Source organism: Mustela putorius, unplaced genomic scaffold (genome assembly GCF_011764305.1).
Source record: "Mustela putorius furo isolate JIRA1106 unplaced genomic scaffold, ASM1176430v1.1 tig00003899_pilon_pilon_pilon, whole genome shotgun sequence".
Lineage (NCBI taxonomy): Eukaryota > Metazoa > Chordata > Mammalia > Carnivora > Mustelidae > Mustela > Mustela putorius.
The window spans coordinates 15,973,289-15,983,889 of record NW_025422048.1 but is presented as its reverse complement, the minus strand read 5'-3'; the positions used below and the strand labels follow the sequence as shown (position 1 = coordinate 15,983,889).

Sequence of the window (10,601 nt, the reverse complement as noted above, 5' to 3'; positions counted from 1 at the left end):
GGACCTGTTCGTTTTGCCCAGAACCCAGTTCTCTTCTCAGTTCGCAGCTGTCTCTCTGAGGTGTGCCTTTTGTTCCACACAGTAGTTAAGCCCTGCACTCTGCCCAGCTCTTCTACACTACCTGGACAAACGTCTTTTCCTTCTTTTCAATAAATGTCAGACGCTATTAAAAAGAAACTGAGTCTCGGTGAATGGGGCACCCCTGCCTCCCCGGGCCGGTGCGCGGGTCCGTGGGTGTCGTTGAGCAGGCGTGTCCCCTGCCGCTCTGTGGCTGAGGTTGACTCTGACGTGGTGAAACACAGCAGGGGGTCGTGTGGTGGTCCTGGGGACGCACACCCCATCCGCTGTCTTTGGGGCCCACGTGCTGACCCTTCCAATCCAGTCAGCTCCATCCCTCAAGAAGTGGACCTCCATCTGAGTTTGGCCAAGGGGTTATCAGGAAAAGGCAGCTGGGAAGCTTCTGGAAAACATCTCCTCCTTTCCAAAAAGCCGCTTGAAGGTGCAACACCTTTCTGTGACAAATCAGGAATCCCACACATATGTTGCTGAACACCCGTCAAATTTTATTTAATGCATTATTCAGGGACTCAGCAGAGTGACAGGTTCCTTAGTAAACGCATTTACATTTATAAAGCCTTGATTGTGTGAGTAGAGGAGAAGGGAATGCAGAAGTGTGATTGTTAATTTAGCACTAACCTGGCTGATGAACTACAGGACAATAAAATGCATGTTTCTCTTTTCCTGAGAAAAGCCTCAGCTAACTCTGCTGTGGCTGGAAAAGTTAGATATCCCCTTAGAGTCCGAGAAAAGGCAGGGGAACCTTAGTGCTACAAGGCGGCACTAAGTCATCTCTGCCTCATTTCTAATTGGTGAGTTTTCAAGAACATGCAAAGGAATTCATCGTACCAGTGTTTTTTTCCTTTTTCACTTTTTCCCTTCTCTCCATCTGTCTGTTTTTTTTTTTTTTAATTTTTGTTTGTTTTTTTGACAGAGACAGCGAGAGAGAGAACACAGGCAGGGGGAGTGTGAGAGGGAGAAGAAGGCTCCCCGTTGAGCAGGGAGCCTGATGCAGAACTCAATCCCAGGACCCTGGGTTCATGACCTGAGCCGAAGGCAGAGGCTTAACGACTGAGCCACCCAGGCGTACCTCTCTGTTTTTTTGAACAGGTAAACTTTTGCCATATGTGTGTGGTTGTTCATAGGCTGTATGTGGAGCCAGAGGAACATCTCTGTTATGTATGTGATAGTGTTTTCCTTCCAAGAAATCATGGAAGCATCATTTACTTTCAGTTTGGCTTGTAATAAATCAAAGTCTTGCAATCAGAGGTTATTTTTTGGTTACTTATAAAATAAAGTTGTCACGGTTCACAGAGTTCTTAACACCATTGAGAGCTGGCTAATTATGAGGTCCCAAGTCGAGGTGCTAGCTGTTGACTTTCCTGCATGAGTTTCAAGGTGACTGTGTTCAGCACATTCACTGTTTGGTTATAAACATAGACCCTGCTTATTTGGTTGGAAAGTGTTTGGAAACAGTTTATCTATAATCGGTCTAGCATATTCACTTTGATCTGTGTCCACCTGGCTGGAGAAGTGGGTAGAATGGGCAGGGAATTCTGGGTATCCTTCGAACAATGTCCTTAACCCTCCTTCCTCTTCCAACCAAAGCACCCTGCAGTTTTCTTCTTCCTGCCAGGGTGGCTGTGTTAGGGATCATTCCTTCATCTACTCCAGTTGTATCATCTCCAGTCATCTTTCGTGCTGAAAATGTCTCTGAGAGGGTTTAGTATGCAAGAATGAATCATGCACACTTTTGCAAGAGTCCATAAAGGGACAAAGGAATGGCATTTGTAAGGAAGGAAGGTGGTTCTTTCTCTTCACTTTGTCATCTGACCACTCTGCCTTATAGCTGTCATTCTGTTTCCCTGACCTCCTCCTAACACTTGACTCAATTTCCACAGAAAAGCCTTACCTTAGAAAGAGGGAGTGATAGACTGACAAAAGGGAAGATGACTATAAGAGGGGCAAGAGAAATGCCTGACCTTTTATTTATTTATTGTTGGTGGTTGGGGCCAATAATGACTTAAAACCCGTCATTAGGACATGACACAAATTTCGTGATGAATCCACAAAAATTTAAAATGGGAACAAAGTGGGCTTTGGGTGATTCCATGTCCTGAGTCTTGGTCCCAGGGGAATCATAGTAGAACATAGTCGTGAAATGGCCTTCTCCTCCCTTAGCCCCAGAGTGCTGAGTGTATCCCCATATCCAGAGGCAGCCCTAGGGCAGAGACACAGTAGGAAGGGAATTCTAAATGGACCCTTCGTGAGTATCACTGACCTATCTGTCCACCAGAGACTTGGAGCCTAAGGGGCAAGCAGAGGCAGTTCCAGAAATCGGAGGCGCGTTGGAGCTCCCTCCAGGAGCATATGCAATGGTCTGGCGCCCTGCTTGCTTTTTCAGGGGTTGAGACACTGCTGTGTCTTCCATCATGGAGCCACTGCAACTACTTAGGTACTTCATCAAGCTGTTCTGAGCAGTAATAAGTCTAAAATGAAGTCCCACATCTGTGCCTGGGTGGCTCAGTTGGTTGGGCGGCTGCCTTCGGCTCAGGTCAGGATCCTGGAGTCGTGTATCGAGTCCCATGTCGGGCTTTCCCGCTCAGCAGGAGCTTCTCACTCTGACCCTCTCCCTTCTCGTGTATGTGCGCACTCTCTATCAAATAAATAAATAAATAAATCTTTTTTAAAAAAGTAAAATAAATAAATAAATAAATCTTTTTTAAAAAAGTAAAATAAAATGAAGTCCCACATCTCATGGAACCAGGTGGGGAAAGGACAGAGATCAATCAAAACACTCTCAATGAGGGGCGCCTGGCTGGCTCAGTGCGTTAAGCCTCTGCTTTCAGCTAAGGTCATGATCCCAGGATCCTGAGATAGAGCCTCACATGGAGCTCTGCTCAGCGGAGAGCCAGCTTACCCTTCTCTCTCTGCCTGCCTCTCTGCCTACTTGTGTCAAGTAAATAAATAAAATATATTTTTTTAAAAACCCCGTACTCAATGAGAATAAAGCCCCTCATGACCTCAAAGTATTTAATGGCCTGAGGAAACGGTCACGACTGAACAGTAAGGGGAAAAACCAGTGTACTGAACAATCAAAACTTGGTGAGGGCACCGGTACCCTTTGACCCGACCACCCCTGCAGGTCATCACCCAGTCCGTACTGCAAGACCCAGGACTTGGCATTTCTGTGTGCGGGGGAACCTTCAACACTGTGATGAGGAGTGGGGTTAAGAGAAGCCACTTTGGCTGGATTCTGCAGTGCTGACCCCATCCCAAAGCTGCTCCTTCCCTTCCCTTGGTTCCTTTTGGTCCTCGTGCTGTCACACCGCTGTCCCCCACTCATCCCCAGGGCTCCTCACGCCCACGCTCTCACGGGTCCCTCACCGACAGTCGCCAAGTCCTTTCTGCCCTGGTTCTCCCTTCAGTGGGTCGCTTCTTCTCCAGCCCTGAGTCACCAGCCCCAGTTCCCATCACCTGCCCTCCTTAGCTTTGGGACTGCAGACGCCCTGGTGCCAGCAGACTCTGGGACCTCTTTTCCTCTTCCTGCTCTTGGTGCTTCTCTATGTCTGCTGGCAGCCGACAGCCTGTCATCAGATGACCAAAGGGGGGAACATTTAGAATTTCAACACCCCTTTGGACCGACAGCTACAGTAAGCCTATTAATTTGGGCCTGGAGGTAAAGACTGCAGTAGAGGACAGCCTATTTACTTACACTCGAAGTAAACATGTTCTTAGTAAGATCATTAGGCTAGATCCCTAAAATTACTATACAGATTCAAGTCCATATAATGTATTAACTATTTTGACCTGTCAAAATCTCATAATTTGTTTTCAAATTATGTTCTTGCTAGTAATGTAAAGAATAACTCTTAGCCTCCGTTGTTATTAAATTTGTAATTTTCCAGTAAGAGGCAGAGTATCCCAATGATAGTCTTTCCCTCAGCAAAATGCTCTTTCGTTTCACCTCTGTCATCAGAAGATGAGGCTCTTATTTATTGTTTTTGACGATTTTATTTATTTATTTGGCAGAGAGACAGCGAGAGAGGGAACACAAGTAGGGGGAGGGGGAGAGTGAGAAGCGGGATTCCCACCAAGCAGGGAGCCCGATGCAGGGCTCGATCCCAGGACCCTGGGACCATGACCTGAGCAGACACCCAACAACTGAGCTACCCATGTGCCCCGAGGCTTTTTTAAAATTGTTTTTTCATATTTTATTTATTTATTTGAGAGAGAGAGAGAGCATGCAAATGAGAGAGTGAGAGAGACCACGAGCAGGGCGAGGGGCAGAGAAGCAGACTCCCCACCCAGCAGGGAGCCTGATGCACCCCAAGATGAGGCTTTTAGAAAATAGTTACTTTCTCCCTCTCCTCTCCTCTTCTCTCCTTTACGGTAATCAAGACAATTGGAACCCTTAGGCTTCCACTTTCCAGCCCCACTTTTGTCTCCCCAGTGATGGGGCTGATAGAGACAGATGACATCAGAAAGCATGGGAATAATTCAGCTAGGAATTTTTGTCATGTTTAGGTCTCTATAAGGAGCAATATTTAACTTATAATGTGAAAGCCTATCAACCCACTTTCACATATTGGATGCTAAATGACATTTTAGGGATGAAGACAATGGTGAAGTTAAATTTAGACCTTTTCAAAATCCAGAGAGTTGTGCAAACACTGAGGTGTTCCCCTCTGCCCAAAAGAAGGAAAGCAAGGACGTTCAAGTAATGACTTAGCAGAGTTGCCAAGTACAATGCTGAATGAAAAAGAAATGACACCTGCCCGTAAGATACTCAGAGAAGATAAAAGGATCAGACATCAAACAAAACTTCAGATGGGGGCGCCTGGGTGGCTCAGTGGGTTAAAGCCTCTGCCTTCGGCTCAGGTCATGATCCCAGGGTCCTGGGATCGAGCCCCGCATCGGGCTCTCTGCTTGGCGAGGAGCCTGCTTCCCCCTCTCTCTCTGCCTGCCTCTCTGCCTACTTGTGATCTCTGTCTGTCAAATAAATAAATAAAAACTTAAAAAAAAAAAAACCTTCATATGTAACCGCCCACAAACGTGAAGCCCACATTCACATTCACCAAGAAATCCTAAGCAGGAGATTTGGTCTAAAGTGATTCTGAAATGGTTCTGTAGAGGATATAAGGTTAAGGTTAAGCAATATGAGGGTGGCTCAGTTGATCAAGCATCTGCCTTTGGCTCCAGTAATGATCCCAGTGTTCTGGGATCGAGCCCCACATCGGGCTCCCTGCTCTCCCTCTTCTGCCTGCTGCTCCCCCTGCTTGAGCTCATTCTCTCTCATTCTTTCTCTCTAAAGTAAATAAAAATCTTTAAAAATTAAAAAAAAAAAGTTGGGGCACCTAGATGGCTCAGATGGTTAAATGCCTGCCTTTGGCTCAGGTCATGATCCCAGGGTCCTGAGATCAAGCCCCATGTTGGGCTCCCGGATCAGTGGGGAGTCTGCTTCTTCCTCTCCGTCTGCCTCTCTCCCTGCTCATACTCTCTCTCTATCTCTCTGTATCAAATGAATAACTTAAAAAAAAAAACTTAAAAAAATAAATAAATGAAGATTAAGGGATAGGAACATTCAAATTGACTTTCCATGTCAAGGATTATCTATAATCCTCTGCTCTGGTTTGTTCTGTTTTCACAGAATCACACAGATGGCCTGTTTTGGGAGCCAAAGTCGGGTACAGGTAACACCTTGACTGCTTCCATCCTTCTCAGCTCTTTCTTGTACTATCATTACTTGTATGGGAGTATCACTCCGGCTGGACCCAGAGTCCATCTCACCTCAACCACCAAGTTGTCTCCCAAGTGAGTTTAATGGATCTTCTGTGTATGTCCAGTTAGACCACTGGGTTCATCAAGGAGGATGCTCTTTGGCAACCCTAGAACCCCAGAGCACTATGGGCCATTTAAACCCACTACTGAGGGCACCTGGGTGGCTCAGTTGGTTAAGCAACTGCCTTCAGCTCAGGTCATGATCCTGGAGTCCCAGGATCGAGTCCCACAACAGGCTCCCTGCTCAGTGGGGAGTCTGCTTCTTCCTCTGACCTCTCCCCTCTCATGTTCTTTCTCTCTCATTCCTGTCTCTCTCCCAGATAAATAAATAAAATCTTCTAAAAATAAAATTAAATAAATTCATTCACTATTGAATGAATTGACATCCATACAATTTGTGTGATCAAGGCTATAAAGATGAGGAGCAAAGAATTTGCTGTGTGAGTAGCCCTAGGATCAGGACCAGCCCCATCCACTGCGCCTACAAGAAACCATGCTGATCTCTAGTACTTACAAGTACTGAGGACTCGCATGTATTGAGCTTCTACTGTGTATAAAGAAATGTTAGATGTGCCTTGTGCACTTGACTTTATTTCATTATCAACTTAAGAGGAAGTCCATGTTTCTGTATACTCTTTTAGAATAGCGAAGCTAGAAGGAGAAACAGGGATTGACAAACAAAAGAATATACTCCAGGGGTGCCTGGGTGGCTCAGTGAGTTAAGCCTCCGCCTTCGGCTCAGGTCATGATCTCAGAGTCCTGGGATCGAGCCCCACATTGAGCTCTCTGCTCAGCAGGGAGCCTGCTTCTCTCTCTCTCTCTCTCTCTCTCTCTCTCTGTGTGTGTGTGTGTGTGTGCACGCCTGCCTCTCTGCCTACCAGTGATTTCTCTGTCACATAAATAAATAAAATCTTAAAAAAAAAAAAAGAATATACTGCACGTATTTTAAGCAGGTGTATTTGAGTACTTAGAGCAAAAAACTACAGGAAGGGCTGGAAAGCTATAGGAAGAGCTGTCATATCATTTGTCATGTATTAAGAGCATGTCATATTATTTGTCATGTATTAAGAGTATTAAAACTAGGGCCCACTGAAGCAGATGCTATTAACGTTCTGTCTCTCTCCCACTTCGAACTCTTGATCACATTCGTGCGCATCAGCTTCTCTTGTGCTTTTCCACCCAATAGCCTGTATTTGTGGCTCCTCGTCTGCCACAGGCTACCAGCATCCCCTTTGTTAGCAAGCATAGAGAGCTGGGGGCTAAGGATTTCAGTTCTCCAGAGTGCAGCCTTTAGCTAATGACCAATAGATGTGTAGTTATAAAAAACCTGAGCTCTCAATGGGACAAGCCTGAGGTGTGACCCACATGGTCTGCAGAGTTCCTCTGTTGGATTTTGTCAAGTGACCCCCTGTGGGACTTTGCTTGATACCAAGATACTGCTTCGCTTTCTTCCCTTACTCCCCATCAGTGTATTTTTTGGGGGGGGGACCACTTATTGATGTATCACTTTTGCATGAATTCTTGGTCAAAGTCAGCTTACAGGAAATCCAATTTAAAGGCACTGCCAAGTTGTTTCCCAAAATATTTCTTGGGGCACCTGGGAGGCTCAGTTGGTTAAGTGTCTGTCTTCGGCTTAGGTCATGATCCCAGAGTCCTGGGACCAAGCCCGGCATCAGGCTCCCTGCTCAGTGGGGACCCTGCTTTTCCCTCTGCCTCTGTCCCCACCATTAGTGCTCTCTCTATTGCACTCACTCTTACTCTTGGCCTATCTCAAATAAATAAATAAAATCTTAACAAAAATAAAGTCATCTCTACCCCCAACATGGGGCTCAATCTCACAACCCCAAGATCAAGAGTGGTGTGCCCTACCACCTGAGTCAGCCAGGCACCCCCATCTATTGTTTTTAATCTTTAAATTAAATATGTGTACTATTCCTTGTGTATATTTAGTCACATATTTACCTCTTTAAATTTTTTAAGACTTTTTAAAAAAGATTTTATCAATTTATTTTACAGACAGAAATCACAAGTAGGCAGAGAGGCAGACAGAGAGGGGGAGGAAGCAGGCTCCCCGCTGAGCAGAGAGCCCGATGCGGGGCTCAATCCCAGGACCCTGAGATCATGACCTGAGCCAAAGGCAGCAGCTTTAACCCACTGAGCCACCCAGGTGCCCCTAAAAATTATTTTTTTAAGATTTATTTTTTTATGTTGAGAGAGAGACAGAGAGAGCACAGGTTGGGGAAGGGGTGGAGAGATGGAGGGACATGGAGAAAGAATTTCAAGCAGGCTCCACACCCGGTGCAGAGCCCGATGTAGGGCTTGATCTCATGACCCTGAGATCCTGACCAGAGCCAAAATCAACAGTTGGAGTCTTAACTGACTGAGCCAGCCAGGTGCCCCAAAAGTCATTTTTGAGTCTCTAATTTATAGAATTGCCGAGATCTTTGATTTTCCACACAGTAATCCTCTACGTGCCCAAGATGGTAGTGATACAATGGTTCTTAGGAAACTATTCTAGTTTCATTTTCTGAGACTTTTTTTCTTCGTTCGTGGGTATCAGTTCTGCAAGTTCTGATATAGGTGCTTGAGCTCTGCACACGAGCTGGCAGTGAGTCTGTCACAATGGCCACCTGGCCAGTGACAATTTATAAGACTATGACTTATTGGGGTGCCTGGGTGGCTCATTGGGTTAAGCCTCTGCGTTCAGCTTAGGTCATGATCTCAGGGTCCTGGGATTGAACCCTGCATCAGGCTCTCTGCTCAGTGGGGATCCTGCTTCCCGCTCCCCCTCTCTCTGCCCCCGCTGCTCTGCCTACTTGTGATCTCTGTCAAATAAATAAATAAAATATTTTTTTTTAAAAAAACTATGATATATTGTAATTGTAAGAAACACCCAGCTATCAGAGAGGTCAAAATGTGAAAAATTTGAGTCATAGAATTGATGAAAACAGTATTATTCTGTGGTCTTCCAGCTTCCATTTTGACTGTTCATAAATCAGCTATTGGCCTAATTTTGTGTTTCTTTGTTGGTTGTTTTGAAGATATTCTCTTTGTATTAGATGTTCTGTTTCTCTTCTGTTTATCTAAATGGGCATTCCTTTTCTCATATTTAAAAAAATTGAGATATAAATTACATCCAGTAAAGGATGAAAATTTCAAGTGTACAGCTAGATGAATTTTTACATTTGTACACATCAGGGTAACCACTGCCCACATCAATGTATACACTATTTCCGACATTCAAAAATGGTTTCTCATGCCCCCTTTCAGATGATGCCCCTCAAGGGTAAACTGTCTTCTGACTCCTATCACCAATGGTAAGTTTTACCCGTTTTCAAACTCCTCATATATAGTGTGTATTCTGTGTGTCTATGAGATTTATCTGTGCTGTGTATTTCAAGGATCTATTATTTATCAAAGTGTAGGCTGATGGTTCTATGGTGATATCTCATTGAATTTTTTATTTGCATTTATATTATTACTAATGATATTGAGTACCTCTTTTTTTAAGATTTTATTTATTTATTTGGGGGGGCACAAGCACGGGGAGCAGCAGGCAGAGGGAGAAGCAGGCTCCCTGCTGAGCAAGGAGTGCGACGGGGGACTCGATCCCAGGACTTTGGGATCATGACCTGAGCCAAAGGCAGATGCTTAACCAACTAAGCCACCCAGGCGTCCCGAGTACCTCTTTAAAAAAAAAAAAAAAAAAGATTTTAGGGCACCTGGGTGGCTCAGTTGTTAAGCGCCTGCCTTTGGCTCAGGTCATGATTTCAGAGTCCTGGGATCAAGTCCCCCATTGGACTCCTTGCTCAGCAGGGAGCCTGCTTCTCCCTCTCCCTGCTTATGCCCTCTTGCTCTCTCTCTCTATGTAAAATAAATAAATAAAATCTTAAAGAATAAAATAAAAAAATTCAAAGATTTTTTCTTATTTTTTTTTAAGGAATTCTACACCCAGTGTGGGACTCAAACTCAAAACTCGAGATCAAGAGTCACTCGCTCTACTGACTGAACCAGCCAGGTACCCCTCGAGTACCTCTTTCTATGTTTATGGGACACTTTGTTACCCTCTTTTATGAAATGTCCGTTCAAAAATTTCACCTGTTCTTTAAATTGGTTTATCTTCTCAGTGATTGATGGCAGTTCTTCATATATTTTTGAGGTTAATACTCTAGCCAAAGACCATAAGGAACACACATAATTGAACAATTTGGGTGTGTTACTCATTGCAGCAAGGGAGAACAGAAACCATAAAGAACCATGGGCTATTTCAGTAGGAAACTTACTGAATGAATTATTTTGGCTTGTGTTAAGTGATTTGGGAGAGGGTTTTTAAAAAGTGGGGGTTTGTTCTGGATTGGATGCTATCGGGAAGTGGGGGAAATTCTATGATTGAGCGTCTTAATACATTTTTTTTTAGATTTTATTTATTTATTTGACAGAGAGAGATCACAAGTAGGCAGAGAGGCAGGCAGAGAGAGAGAGAGAGGAGGAAGCAGGCTCCCTGCCGAGCAGAGAGCCCGATGCGGAACTCGATCCCAGGACCCTGAGATCATGACCTGAGCCGAAGGCAGCGGCTTAACCCACTGAGCCACCCAGGCGCCCCGAGCGTCTTAATAAATTTTATCACTAGGGAGGATAGACTTGGAATTTGTGCTTTTTACATCTTATTTAAGAAATCTTTGTCAAACCTAATATCATAAAGATATTCTCCTGTATTTTCTTCTAAAACCTTAATCGTTTTAACTTTCACTTTCATATTTTGT

General features: G+C 44.6%; 1 long non-coding RNA gene across 1 annotated transcript; it reads left to right on the top strand.

Moving 5' to 3' along the window:
* Window positions 1–1,105: 1,105 nt before the first annotated feature.
* Window positions 1,106–9,948, top strand: LOC123388455. The gene is made up of 4 exons (XR_006602982.1): window positions 1,106–1,167; window positions 5,708–5,750; window positions 9,109–9,155; window positions 9,779–9,948. It is a non-coding gene; the product is annotated as an uncharacterized LOC123388455 (long non-coding RNA).
* The last annotated feature ends 653 nt before the right edge of the window (window positions 9,949–10,601 follow it).